Here is a 15,388-nt window from a genome sequence, read left to right on the forward strand (position 1 = left end):
TAAACGATAAAGTCATCTCAACACGATATGCGTACCATATGCGACCGTCTAGCTGGTAAGCGATGGAGTCTTCTTCAAACGATACGCGTAACTTACGCGATCGTTTAGATGGTAAGCGCGATGTTCACTGGCCCAAGCGATACGCATACCGTATGCGATCGTTGAGAGGGTGAACGATAGGCTTGATTCATCTCCTTCTGAGCTTCTTAAACAGCATCATCTTCTTACCGCATGAAAGATTTACACCCTAATCTCAACTCTAATGACTCCAATAAATTACAGACCCTTTGCAAAATTAAATTAAGCCACCAACAGAGCTAATTACAAAGATTAAAGCAAATAAACAACTTAATTTATAGCCAAAACCAAAATTAATCTATTTTGGTTCAACCATATCAATTTATCACAAAAATTATAAGAACCCACCATATGCATATGAGTAAAGCTAAGCATGCTCTGATACCACATGATGGAAAAAACACTAGAGACATGCAACTGCAGAATTTAAAGGATCATGCTTTACTCTATATGCATCTAAACGATTTAGAAGTTAACATGCATCTACTATGCGATTGATTTAAACGAAAAGCCAAAAGGTAAACGATGTTCTTACCTTTGTAGTTCTGAACTTCTTCTTTAATCCAACACTTCTTTGCTTGAATATCACGAACAAGGACAACCACCAAGCTGGCCTACTATGCTCAGGACCAAGAACGGAGTTGTGGGACTCGATCATGCGAAGAAAAATTTAGAGAGAGATGGGAGCGTATCGTTTAGGTGTTCCTTTTTTAGATAAAACATCATCTCTTTCTCATTCGGTAATGAGAAGTTTTTATATGAAATTTACATGCAAATTGCATATAAACTATTTCATATATAATCAACACCTAATCAAATCATTAACTCTTAATGAAATTAGTAGCCTTCAATTCATAATCGGCTATCACATCGCCCACTAACATTTAGTAACTAAGAAATTAGTCAAAAGGGTATTTCGGTCATTTGACCAACTTAAGTCAAAGTCAAAATTTGACTTTTATTAGTCAAAGTCAACTTTTGACTTTTTACTAATTTTCCCGTCTTGACTAATTCTAACCTCCCGAGCATGAATCCGTATTCATTTCTCTAAAATTCAAATTATATTTGAATATAAATCCGGTCAAAGTTCAAAATCAACATGTTGACTTTTGACTGTTTTCTAAACTTTTCAAGCTTTTAAATATGAATCTATATTCATATTTATTTAAATCATATTTAAACACAAAACTTAAAGTTTATTTCTACTGACTTATATCTTATATATTTGTCGGTTTCTCTCTCTTCTCTTTATTCGAACAATTCGAATTATTTCAACATACTTGTGCTTAGTTGAATCCATATGAGCTAGCAGGGGAACCTAATTGACCTATAGATCTTGGGCTCCAACAATTCGAGATTAACTAGCTAAACTCTTTTAGACTAAAGTTAATCAACATTCGTTAACTAAAGAGTCATTCCACTAAATATTCTTAGTTGCACTCCCCTCACTATAGATATATTTTGTCCACCTGATATAACCATAATGGGTAAGTCGATCCTTCACAGGTTGTTCGTAATATTAGCTGGGTCAAAATATCATTTTACCCCCGAGATTACATCTTGCTCCTTAAGACCCACTGATCCACTATTGAACAATTGGTTTAAGGTCCAACCTATAAACTAGAATCTTTCTCGGGCCAATGAGAAGGTGGGGGCCCTTGTTCAATACTTAGATTCAGTCCTTAAGGGAAACAACCTATCTACTATCCAAGAAGTGGGTAGGAGTGAGTTCCATCTTGCACCTTATGTCCCTAATTATCCACTCGGTCTTACCCCTGAAATTGGAGGCTTATTGGGCCAGCGATGTTGAGCTGTCCTCACCTATGCAGATCTAACGATACTACCGAATGAACAGAAGTTCATAGTTAGCTCAGAATTAAGATCAAGTTACCTAGGTCATCATAAATGAAACAGTCAGTTTACAGTTTACGGTGTTATAACTAAAAGTGACTATTTCGTGGTTCCAGTCTTATGTAAACCATTTACATAGGACACCCCCACTGTCATGTCTCTACATGAACGATTCAGGATTACATCGTTTGTATTAACTACGGAGTGGGTCGCATCCATAGTGTTTAACCAGAATAAGGCGCCCAACCTTCTTCATACCATTTGGATTATTAACTTGAATTTAATCCATGTTTATGTCTGTACATAAAGTTCAAGTATATATGACAAACTCAGTAAAATGGCCTCGGGACCTTTATTTATTGGTTTTAAGATTATAGCATTCAATAATAAAGTTTATTGAATCAAATAACAAAGTATGAGTTTTAGGACACAAATTCCAATAGAATGTTCCTAATTGTGCCATTATGACTTCTCCGCATAGTTTTAAGTCCAACTGTTTGACTGTAGCTTTATCTAAAAAATGAGAGAGATCAAGAGATATCAATTAAATTGTTAAAGTTGATAACTACGTCCATTTGGTGATTGTAAAAAAGGAGAATAAAATGGACACAAATGACAAACCTAAGGTGATTGTAGCACATTTTACAGCAACATTTCACCTGCATTCAAAAGGTAAGAAGGACCAAAAGAAATCAAATATTGCATAATTGTAATTTATGCATACAAACCGAACATTCATAGAAAATAAATAAAAGAATACAGAAGGAGCCTATAAAGACAATGCCCATCTCGTCGTAATTATCAAATCTAGACTAGTTCCTAAAAATATCTTAACACCTCAAGAAGTCTACTATCAGGAAAGGTAAACAAATACCCAGAGTGCAATATTTGCATCACTAAGACAGACAACTTTCCCTCTTGAAGTTCTACAATTGGGCAGAGTTTCTAACTGGGTGGCTTGTACCATAATAATGAGCAGAAATGTCTGTCTTAGCTATTAGGTCCATCTCCTCAGTTCTGATCTGCCAAAATTACCATTACTTTTATGAACTTCAAACATGCAACCACACTAAAACTGATGAGTAATCAAATGTTTTTAAACTAAATATTTTGATGGTGTGTATAATAATGCGAAGCTGAATTAGAAAAGGGGCATGTATCATTAACAAGAAAATGTGAAACCTTCATCAAATGCCAAGTGAAATGTTGGATACTAAACAAACACCCGTGCAATCTTGTTAACTTCACTGATTGAACATTGAGAACTGAGAACAACTTTTTTATATGGTGCAAAATATCAAGCTTAAGTTAAACTGATTGGTTGTGAGGATGATGACATAGTTTGTTTGCCATTGGAAATGAGTGAAGTATTATACAATATTGAAGAAATTGAAATAATAAATGGCCATCAGCTGGTACAAGTGTTTGAAAATGAAGAATTAAGTAGAAACAATAATAATAATGGTTAAAGATGTGGAAAGTTGAATATCTTATCATTAGGTAATCTTCCAAAGGTTATGCATGTGTGGAAAGAAAGTAGTGAAGTCAACACAATTAGTTTTGATAATTTGGAAACGATATACATAGGCAGATGTGAGAATTTGAAGTGCATATTGCCATCCTCAGTCACATTCCTAAATTTGAAGTTTCTTGTGATCACAGAATGAAATAAAATGATGAACTTGTTTAGCTCTTCGGTGGCAGAAAATCTAGGAAATTTGGTGTCTATTCAAATACGTTATTGTAGAGAAATGAGATGTATGGTTGCACCAGAAGAAGGAGAAGAAGAAAATGGTGAAATTTTTTTCAAAAACCTGGAAGAAATCGAAATATATGCCTTACCAAGACTAGCTTGCTTTCACAATGGAAAATGTACGACTAAGTTTCCATCGTTGGAGATATTGTACACAATTGGATCGTGTGAAATGGAGACATTTTCACATAGAATACTAAGCTTGCCCAAATTGAAATACATAGGGATAGAAAAATGTGAATTTCAAATCTCTCCAGGGCAAGACATAAATGTCAACACATTTTCAAATTATCCTCACAACCAAGTCTTTGACTCCAAGCATCCAGCCAACAAAGAAGCAAGAACAAAAAAAGTTCCAATTATCACAAATTAAAGAGATGCAATAGACAGCACACTTGGAAACAAATAGAGATGGAGAACAAAACCAGAACAAAAACCAAATGAGAGTAGCCAAGAAGAGTAAGGCATTTAAAAACCAAAGAGGAGAAGGCAAGAAGAGTATAAGACATTTACAAATGAAATTAACAAATAAACAAAAAGTAAATATTACATTTACATAAGAAATAATGTCAAAGAAAGAAAAAGTAAAAGCAAAATTCAATAAAGAAAGAAACAGAACAAAGAAAATTTTCAATTCCTCGAAATGTAGAAACTCAAAGATTCAATAAAAAGAAAAGAAAGCAGAAAATAACTTCAATTCTTTGAACAGACGAGGGAGAAGAACTCTTTAGGTTGGAATGTGACACACCACAAGCTACGGCTAAAAACCCTAGAAAAATTGAGGCAAAAATCATATTAAGAACAAAGAAATTAAAGGAAAATTACAAACTAATGGATTGAAACCTGGAGAAATGAAAGCCCTAAGGAGAAGAACAAGAACAAGAACGTAACAAAATGTAGATTGAGAGGAAGGCGAGAGAGATGGAGACAGGGTGACAGGGAGAGAGTTGAAGACGGTGGCAGAGAGAGAATCGGAGAGGGCGGTGGCAGGGAGAAAGTCGGACGAACAAACGAAATGTGAAGGATCTAGTATGCGTTTTTGGAGGGTGGACCACGACGGCGAACGCGGACGGACGGATGGTGAACACAACAAAAGTGAGGGATCTTATGCACCTTGCAATTTCGAAAGGAGCAGAGACATATCTAGGGCTTTCAAGAAATTAACCCAATATTTTCTTTTATATATTTAATAGCACTTAGACATTTTTAAAACGTCAAAGAAAATGATCTTACTTAATGTTTAAAAATAGCCAAGAAATTCGAAAAATGACTCCCCTCCGTTTTTTTATAAAAAATTTTGACGTTTTAAAACGTCAAAGATTTTTAAGATATTCCTTGATGTTTTTAGGAAAAATACATATTACTTGACATTTAAAAAAAGTCAAGAATGTCGAATTTATAAACATTCTTGAAGTTTCATCAAGAATTTAAAAGATATTCTACACGTCAAGGAAAAAGACATTACTTGATGTTTAATAAACGTCAAGAAATCTAAAAATTGGCCTACACCTCGCTTTTTTATAAAAAAAATTGACGTTTTATCTTTGAAATCACCCCTTTCTTGCGATTTTTTCAAAAAACGTCACGAAAAGAAAACAACAACCATCAAGAAAGATCACCCTTTTTGTAGTAGTGCAACCATGGGTCTGCGGACACATGGCGGTGAGAAGTTGACCAATGTGTTTGAGTTAATAGCTTAAGCAATAGGAAAGGAGCCTAGAGATTTCTAGGGATGTTGATGATGATGTGATCATCACAATAGTCTATGCGTGGAAATAGTTTATGTTCTTGGTGAAAAGAATAAGAAAGGCTAATGTGTGATTTATGTTTCGAATGACGCGTTGTGAGCCTGTTTATGAAAATGAATTTACTTGATTGTATTATATTTTCCAAAAAGATTTCTAAAGCCTCACTCACTAAGTATTTGACTTATGTGTTAAGTTTCCCTTTCTCGGTTTATAAGGCATTGAGGCCAAGTTGAAAGGGTAAGGCTAACAACTATGTGTTGAGACGTTAGCCAGGCGTTCTAAGTTAAAGTGTGAAACTGCTAATTAAGTGTTGGAAGCCTTATTTCATAGTTCTTATGCTTAAGAAAGATGGTATAATGTATTATTTATTGGAACGCATATTGTTAAGTAATAAAAAGAAGTTTGTTTGTTATCTTGTATTGTGAATTTTCTTATTGCTTAATAGTTCTAAGGTTCAATTTGGAACTAGGTGGTAAAGCTAAGGTTCAGGGATAAGGGTATGCATTATAGCATTTCGCTCAAAGGTGTCAGGGCTACTCAAGTCGTGTTCTTGTGCTACAACGCGAAGTTTAGGACACATTGCGGGGGGAGGCATGACATGCACCATCGTTATAATCTTAAAGAGGCAGAGGCGGAGCTACACCTTATTTATCATCTTGGAGAGGTGAAGCTGCACCACCACCATTTTGGAGACCACCATCCAGGAGAGGCAGGAGCTACATTACTATCATTTTGGAGGGGCGAAGCTACACCACCAATATCTTGGAGAGGCACTACAAGAAAAATGGCCTACCACGATATTTAAAAGTTGTCAAATTTAAAATTCTTCACAGATTTTTACAGTCTTTGTATCGCCTTCAATGGTATGATTATCTATGACAGATTGAAAAAATTGTCACAATAAGTATTTTCATGATGAAAAATCAATGTGACATATCTAGTAATATTGATAAACAATGAATGTCATTATTTTATATCTTATGATAGTTAGTTATTGTCATCAACTCACATATATTAAAGTACTTATCTATAATTTTTTCATATTGATGACTATTATGAAATGTCACGAATTAATATAATTTGACATATTTTTTCTATCAAAAATATGCCCAACATGATTTCTATTGAATGTCAAGAATATTTTTACCACTAAAAAAACAAGGGGGTGTGCCGACGCAAAGATGTGTCGGCAGATGTCAGATCTACGTCGAGAGCGACTATGCTGATGCAGAAATGGACGTCTGCAAGAGTGTCATGAGAGATGCGTTGTCAAAGGCACTCCCGATGCACAAATGGGACGATGTCAGCAAAGGGTTACTGCTGACGCACTATTGGTAGACATGCTCAACACGTCGACAATGGGGAACTACCGACGTTTGTTAACGACATCACAAATACCTTACTGTCGACGTCATCAAGTACGTTGGCATCAACAACGTTATCTAATTTAAATTCATTCTAACACAATTAACATAAGATTAACAAAAAAATTATTAAAATTCCAAATTGAATTACAATTAACGTAAAATTATAATGAAACTATTAAAATATCAAATCAAATTTATATATTAATATTAATTAAAATATTAAAAAAGTACACTTTGTAAGTTCAGAAATTACATGAATTATAAAAAGTAAAAATGAAAACTTAAAATATAGTTCTAAGCACCGACGCCAGTTTCTCAACTTCTGCACATTGCCTCAACATGACTGTAGCTAGTATGATCATGGGACATGGGCAAAATGTGCAAAGAGGAAAGTTGAACATTATTACGAGGTGCGTCAAGAGAAATATGAGGTTTCTTCAAACAAAAACAACCCTTACTCTGGTAGTTCCAGAAAATTTATTAGGAAGAGAAGAGCAGTAAATGACAAGATCGATAACAGAACAGTAAGTCATAAAAAGTTTCACACTTGCATATTAAGTAAATGTAATTGATAACTTTTTTAAAATCCATCATATTTATGTATTATAAATATTTGAACACTCAAGTTAGGTTCTATGACATTATTGTGTCGGGTCCATCCATGAGAACAAGATTCTCTAAATTGTTGGCTAATCTTAACAAGAACTCTTCCTCGGTTATGCCTAGCATATCAATGCCACATTTAGTATTATAAAGGCAGTAATATATCAATTTAGGTAGTTGTCTTGTACAATTAGTTAAGTTACATCCAAGTTGGTACATCTACTCGTGAATATTGAAAAAGTGATCATAACAAAGCGAATATTATATATTAAATTTTTTGAAAAATGCTAATATGTGAGATTGCATATATTATCAAATTAAAATGCTATGAATGGATGAACATACATTGAAGGGATTTTGAAAGGAAGGTATTTGTCGCCAAGTTACCTTTAATGAATTCTAGAATTAGTAGTCGAATTATTGCTTTGCCTAGTTGCTTCCATGCCAAAAGGCTGGGAAAGTGATCGAACCTGAACAAGCTGCTCACTAGTTCAAAAACCAGCTACATCTTTTGCACATGAACCAAGCTGGAAATGATTTAGATGTCAATGATAATAACATTAAACTTCCCAAGAACTTACAAATCAGAGAAAACAAGTATGCTATACGAGGTACATTCTGAACTTGCTTTAATAGTTACATATCCTTGTTTTCTAATCTTCTATCTCTCACATGCAATGACTCTTCCTCCCTTGTGCTTGTACTAGGTAAAGAGTGTTATATTCTATTTATTAGAATTGACCCTTGTGAATGATTTGGAAAATGTCAAAAATACAACTTCCATTTATTTCAGGGAGTAGGAACTCATACTTTTGGTTTTGGGGGCAGATAATAAACACAAGATAAGTCACCCCAGCAAGATGCGAAATATCCAATCAAAAACTCTTGAGCCAAAAAAAAAAACTTCTAACTACAGAACACAACAATCCACCATTAGAAAACACCATAAACATAATCAGAAGTAAAGTTCAAGAACTCCATAGATGAGAAAGATAAGAGTGTACAAAACAAACAGATAATGGGTCAATAAAAAAACATAAGAAAATGGAGATGAACAAATTTTAAAAGGGGCAGTGATGATCTTATCTTTGGTTTGATAATCATTTGAAAAGAAGATGATTGAATCCCATTTCTTGTTTAAGTCAAAAGCAATGAAAATGAAGCTGATATAGATTAGGATAGCATTTCAAAACCAATAAATTGAAAACTATTTAGAAAAAAACAAGGTCTTCTTGTCCTTATAATTATAGTTTCTTTTTCCCCTTTTTATAACAATGATTGTTTTAAAATGAAGAGAAACCATATGACATAAGAACTGTAGTTGTTACCGTGATACCCAAAAAGGAAGAACAATTTCCTTGGGTCGATATCATATGTCTCAAAGTTTGCTAGCATCAAATTGGATTCGAGTAAGTTCTCATCTTCTCTCTTTAATTACTAATTTATATATGTTTGTCTACACTGCTAATGTAACCTATATATATATTCTTCTGATATAAAGTGATGAAATAATGTACATATGTACATATACACAGATGAACAGCCAAAGAAATTTATCAAATGTGTGAGGCTCAATTACAAGAAGTTGATGAATCAGTGGAGTAGAAGAAGTACATAGGTGAGATTATGGTTCCATACAGTGCTTCCCCCAAGCCCACAACCTGACACCTCTGTTTTCATTCCTACCGATAAGGTTCCATACAACCTTCTTCTTCCTCTTGCACCCTCCAATGGGTTCCCATTTGAAACTCGAAAAAGAAGCAGACAGATGGGAAAAAAAAACTAAATGGAAGAGAAGATGTCAGTGAATGACTGGTTGGTTGTTGTGGAATTGTTGTTGTTCCGGACTTAGCTGGGTGTCAACTCTCTACTTCTTTCTTCATAATGTGTCATTGATTCAAGATCATTGCACGCAAAATGCTCCTTATGGATCTCCTCGTCACATATTTCTAAGCCCTTATCATGTGCAAGTTTTTCTATTGCCTTATCCAAATGTAAGTGAAGTAAGTGGTTTATCTAGGTGATTCAGAGTCAAACACAGGGAATTGATATCAAAATGTAGTTCTAAGGTTAATTCACTAGGCGTTTAGGCAGTATAAAAGAATAGCTATACATTTAAGTATAAGTTTAAACTATATCTACTTACCTACACTAGAGAGTTTGTAAAGGGAATTAAGATGGATGCAAGATGGAATAGTGAACTAACTTGCATAAAAGAAGTGGGGAAGGAAATCTAAGCATTATCAGGCGATTAAGCAATAAACAACCCTTGATGCAAGATAACTTAATTAACGTGCTTGTGATTAAGACGCGCTCCTCCAAAAGTCATTATACGCCACACATGGTCACCTTTTAGGATCCACATGACCAAATCGCGTTAAGCAAGTTAAATCTAGAATGTTTCACTTGTAAGACTTATAGAGCATCACATTTAAGGGTGGCAACCTCTCGGCGTCTCATACCCACACTTGTTCTTCTTTCGGGATACAAATGATGGAAGTTGTCTTGCTAAGGTAGAGTTTGTTTCCAAACTCCTTGCACGCGTTAGCTATATGCTTGCTACTTGCCCTCTCGAGTAGTTGGTGACGTACACTGACCAAGTGATGAAAATAGCTCAGCTAACGCGATGAAGAGATATAAGCTAACTTTTTTTTATCAAGAACTTATCATAAGACTTAAACTACAAATAACACAAAGGTGGGTGGATAGTGAAGAGATGAATGGATTCAAGAGGTATAAATATACATTGTATTAAAGAATATAGGTCTTTGGCCACTATACAATATAAATAAATACAATGTAAAGAAATACAAAAATGGAAAGAATAGGGATATATGTCATTACAAGTTAGGGGAAGATGGGAATGAAATCTTCTTTACTCAGTCTCAAGCTCTCACTCATAGACTAACCGAAAAAGAGGAAGAAAGACTTTATAGATGATGGAAAGACTATTCCTTCCCACCACTCTCTAGGGTTTGTTCCTTTTAAACCTGGATCAGATTGGACATTTTGCTTGATGGTGATGGAGTCTTTTATACAGGCAGATTTAGGCAAAAAATCTAGTCTTCTAAATATGTCAACGCCGAAAACTACATTTATGTTAAGTCATATCAACTCCATCTACCACTTTTATCTTCTAGTGAATCTCTTCTCGCCTACTCCTATGACCTTCTCGCCTCATCTTCTCGCGAGTTTCTCTGTGATTCGTCAGCTTCTTCTTTTGTTCATAATCTTGTGTTTAAACACTAAAAACAAAGTGAAATAGGCATGAAATCTAATGCAAAGTGTATTTCCAAATATTTATGATTTTACTGTTGAGTTTTATGTCCTAACTCGTAGATTGTAAATTTAATCCATTGATCGTTATTATTATAATTTCAATAAGTGTTATTGATTTTATTATTAATTTAGTCTTAATAACCTAAATTCAATAAACTAACATTCTAAGTTGTTTGATGAGTATTGAATAGCATGTATAGACATACAGGGATCAATGCTCGAGATCAACTTAAAGGATATATAGTGTTGAGATAAGGTTAGGTACCTTATCGTGGTAACACTATGACACGACTCACTTTGTATTTGATATAAACGTAATGATCCAACACGTTCGTGTAGGTGACATATGAGTAAGGGTATCCTATCCAATGATTTTGCATAAGAGCGAACCACGTAATAGTAACCACTAGATGTAACTCCTTTAATTGGTTAGGTTTCTATTTCATTAGGACGATATAGGTAACTTAGTCTACTTAATCTTAATCTTGAGTGTATTATGTACTCCAGTTCACGAGGGATTGTCATTTGATTTGTACGAGTGAGAGTGGCTAAATTTTCGACTCAATATACTTATCATTTTGGAGACAAGACCGAGTGGGGAGCTGGAAACATAATCACACAATATGGTATTCACCCCTTCTCGACTTATGGTAGGTAGATAAGTGTTCCCTTAAATGGTGCTTCCGGGACTTGAAAAAATGGCTTTACCCTTCCTATGTATAAGAGGGGTATCTGTTTAGTGGTTGGACCATAAACAGGTTGTTCATTAGAGCAGTATTGGTATTTAAGGACTAGAAGTAACCTAGGGGTAAAACGGTAATTTGACCCAACTGGTGTTACGAACACTTATGAAGGACTAAGTTACTAGTATTGGTTTATATCCATGGACATAAAAACATATCTACAGTGAGAAGAGTTCAACTGTGAGTCTTTAGTGGAATGTACACACAGTTAACCAATATTCATTAATGTGGTTATTGAGTTTAGCCAATTGATCTCATATCATTGTAGCTTCTGATCTGTAGATCTATTAGGTTCCTTTCCTAGCTCGTAAAGGATAATAAAATTTATTTATATTGGTTGTAGTTTGAAATATTTAAATCTACTTTGGGATTTAATATAATGTATGGTGATACATTATAATATATATTTTAATTAAATTTATTATATAAATTTAATGTTGGATATGATTCAAATTTAATTTATGAGAGAATAAAATATTTGAATGAGTTCAAATATTAATTTAATGTGAATTATGTTCATATTAAAACTATAGGTTAAAATTTAATATGTATATGATACACATTAAAACTATAGGTTACTAGAGAAATTCATATTTGAATATGATTCAAATTTAGACTAAATTAAATATAAGATATGTAATTAGAAATTAATTAATTGGAGAATTAATTAATAGTTTAGTTAAATTTTATTTAATTAAATTATTTAAATTAAAATTATAGGTTAGGTAAGATGTAACGACCCAACTTTCCGGACTAAGCTGAGGTCACTACTCAATACCAAAACTCGACCACACAACATAAAATTCATAACGGACCGGTTACGATTTCTTAAAACGTTAGAAATATTACAAAAAAACAGTATCGGGCCCTATTTTAAATCACAGTCACAAAAGTTTCAAATAAAAACTCAGGTCATCAACTCAAAATCACAAAACCACATATTCTAACAAAAATCATCAGCGGAAGCAATAAGAAAACCAGACGCGTCCATATGGCCTTCACGCATCCTTGCTGCCTCTCGTCGGTCTGCCCCTCGCTGTGCCCTTACCTGAAAAGTTAAAGAAGAGAAAAGGGTGAGTATAAGCATACCCAGTAAGGGACCCACTACTGGGCCCGTTAGGGAACAACAGTTAACTTCCTATTCGGGGGTACCCTACATAACAGTCTAGTGGTTCCGTAGAACGCACATATCAGTCTAGTGCTCCCGAAGGATGCACATATCAGTCTAGTGCTCCCGAAGGATGCACACATCAGTCTAGTGCTCTCGAAGGATGCACATATCAGTCTAGTGCTCCCGAAGGATGCACATATCCGTAAGGCACACTACCCCATAGATGAAGCTAACCGTTACCCCTCAGTCCATACTAAACCGTCTACAACAGTCATACCCCAACGACGTTCATATTACAGTTCCGCCATAGGCTTGTCAGTCAGATAGTATAGGTTTAAACAACTACACCCTCAGTTGCTATACGCGTTTCCAATTCGCACACCATTACGGTAACCCCTAGACCCAATCAACTAATCAATCAAAATCGGACTCACCGTCCTTCCCCGACCAACTCCATGATCAATGCCCAGACCAATGACTACCACGTACCCAACCGTAAACTTCAGGGTCCATCGACATAAAATCCCAATCCACAACGTAGCCCATTAACATAACCACCCTATACCGAACATCCAGCATCGGGGTCTATCCGCAAGCAACTCCTTACACCCGATAGCACACAAGCTACAACTAGCGGTCGCGTTACCTTTACATCAGACAAGAGTATAGCAACAATACTTAAAAGTCAATCACACATACATTTATTCGGTTCAGTTACTAACGTGTAATCCCCTGTGGATTATTACGTTTCCAGCCTCGATTCGAGGTCCAGTAGTAGGAAAACCCTTACCTGATACTCGGTTATGCCCCTCGATCGAGTCCACGCTCAACGGATCCACCTAAACGAAACACGAAGGTTTTAATCGATGACACTAGTAGAAGTCATTTTAAATGGTCCTAAGCGACATCCGTTGACTTACCCAAGGAAAGGAAAGCTATCTCCAAACAAGCCTGCCGCGGAACCCGAGAACTTATACGTCAACTCCTTAATACCTTCAAGGAATAAAAGGTAGGACCAAATCTTATTCCAATATTCAACTCGAATCGGATATAGCAACATTAGGGAAATCATCAAAACAATCCTTACCGAGAACTCACCGTGACCCCGAGTAGAGGAGGGAAGGCTTAGGTGGCTCGGTAAACAGGGAGCTCGGCTTGGCTTGGAGGTGTGCGGCTCGGCTCGGCTTGGCTCGGGGCTTGGGTTGGCCAGCTCGCGGCTCGGCTCGGCTTGGATCAGTTTACGGCTCGGCTCGGCTTGGCTCGGTCCTCGGCTCGGCTCGGCTCGGCTTGGTCCTTGGCTCGGCTCGGCTCGGCTCGGCTCGGTCCTCGGCTCGGCTCGGCTCGGCTCTCGGCTCGGCTCGGCTTGTGGCTCGCGGCTCGGCTGGATCTGCTTGTGGCTCGCGGCTCGGCTGGATCTGCTTGTGGCTCGCGGCTCGGCTGGAAATGGGTCTCGGGTCGGGTCAGCTTGGAACCGGGGCGACCACGATCATCGATCTTCGGCGTTCGACGACGGAATGCTTCGCGGCTTGGAGGAGTCCGACGACCGGTTCCGTTTCAACGCGGCGGAGAGTGGCAGGGCGTCGGCGGACGCGGTGGAGTGAAAGATGCACGGCGGCATCCGGGTGCGTGAGATCGAGGGGGCGTTCGGAAATGGATGGTCGCGGCAGACGAAGGCTGGAGCGGGGAGATTTCGACGACGGCGATGAAGGAGGCGAAGCTGGCGCTGTCGGAAAAGAAGAAGAAGATTGACGAGAAGGGTGGCGTCGCTGTCGGATGGAGAAGAGAGTGAAGAAGGAGGAGAAGGCCGTCGGGGAAAGGAAGAAGAAAAACGGGGGGGGGGGCGGCGCGGCGCGTCTAGGGTTTTTTTTAAAAAAAGAACTATTTTATATATATATATATATATATATATTAAATTAAATAATAATAATAATAATAATATTTAATAATAATAATAATAATAATAATAATAATAATAATATAATTAATAATAATATTAATTTATAATAATGTAATAATAATATTAAATAATATTAATAATAATATTAAATAATAGTAATAATAACAATAATAATTTATAATAATAATAAAAAAAATAATATTAATAATATAATTAATATCATATTATTATTATAGCAATTTACAAAACATTAAATTCAAAGAAATTTCGTATCCCCGCAAAAAGGTAAAATTTACCTCGAAAATTCGGGACGTTACATAAGAGATATTCATTTAAATATGATTTAAATAAAATATTAATAAAATATAATTTAATTAATTATTAATTCAATTAAATAATTAATTAATTATTTTATTTTTAATGTTAATTTAATTTGTTAAATTAATAGAGAACGTGGGTGATTTTTCCATGTTTTCCGTTTTACTCTCTTAACTTCCCTCTTCTTCAGAGGGAGATATTGGTATGCAAGATAGAATAATCCTATGATTTTTTGCATACGCTTCAATTCTCCCTAAAAGAAAATTTTCCCTGATAATTCCCTTCCAATTTTGGTTTCCACCAACCAAAATCTCAACCCAAAGAGTAGGAAGGTTTCCTATTGGTGGTGTCTCAATTTGGAGTTTTGTAGATCTAGAGTCGTCCACAATCGTAAGTATTCTTCCTTCTCTCTGTAATTTTTTTCAATACAGCATGCTTAGTCATATCCATAGAAATTAGTTTTGTAATTTCTTTTACTAATGTATTGGTATTTTTAGGTTCCTAAATTAGATTGAATAATGGTTCTGTAATTCTTCCTCTGTGCAATGACTCACATCCCTTCATTTACAACATAAGTGATGTGTTTTGATACATTTTTTATGTGTTTTGGTTGCATTATTCTACCTAAAAGGCTACAATA

The 15,388-nt window shown here is 35.7% G+C and overlaps 1 long non-coding RNA gene across 3 annotated transcripts; it reads right to left on the reverse strand.

Annotated features, from left to right (window-relative positions):
* Window positions 1-2,258: 2,258 nt before the first annotated feature.
* Window positions 2,259-4,815, reverse strand: LOC103488680 (uncharacterized). Of its 3 annotated transcripts, none has more exons than XR_007819624.1 (3): window positions 3,112-4,815; window positions 2,551-2,951; window positions 2,259-2,442 (listed from the first exon to the last, which is right to left on the reverse strand). It is a non-coding gene; the product is annotated as an uncharacterized LOC103488680 (long non-coding RNA). The 3 variants fall into 3 exon arrangements; XR_007819623.1 differs by having other exon boundaries at window positions 2,551-2,588; window positions 2,804-4,815; XR_007819622.1 differs by having other exon boundaries at window positions 2,551-4,815.
* Window positions 4,816-15,388: the final 10,573 nt, after the last annotated feature.

Source organism: Cucumis melo, chromosome 3, assembly GCF_025177605.1.
Source record: "Cucumis melo cultivar AY chromosome 3, USDA_Cmelo_AY_1.0, whole genome shotgun sequence".
NCBI classification, from domain to species: Eukaryota; Viridiplantae; Streptophyta; class Magnoliopsida; order Cucurbitales; family Cucurbitaceae; genus Cucumis; species Cucumis melo.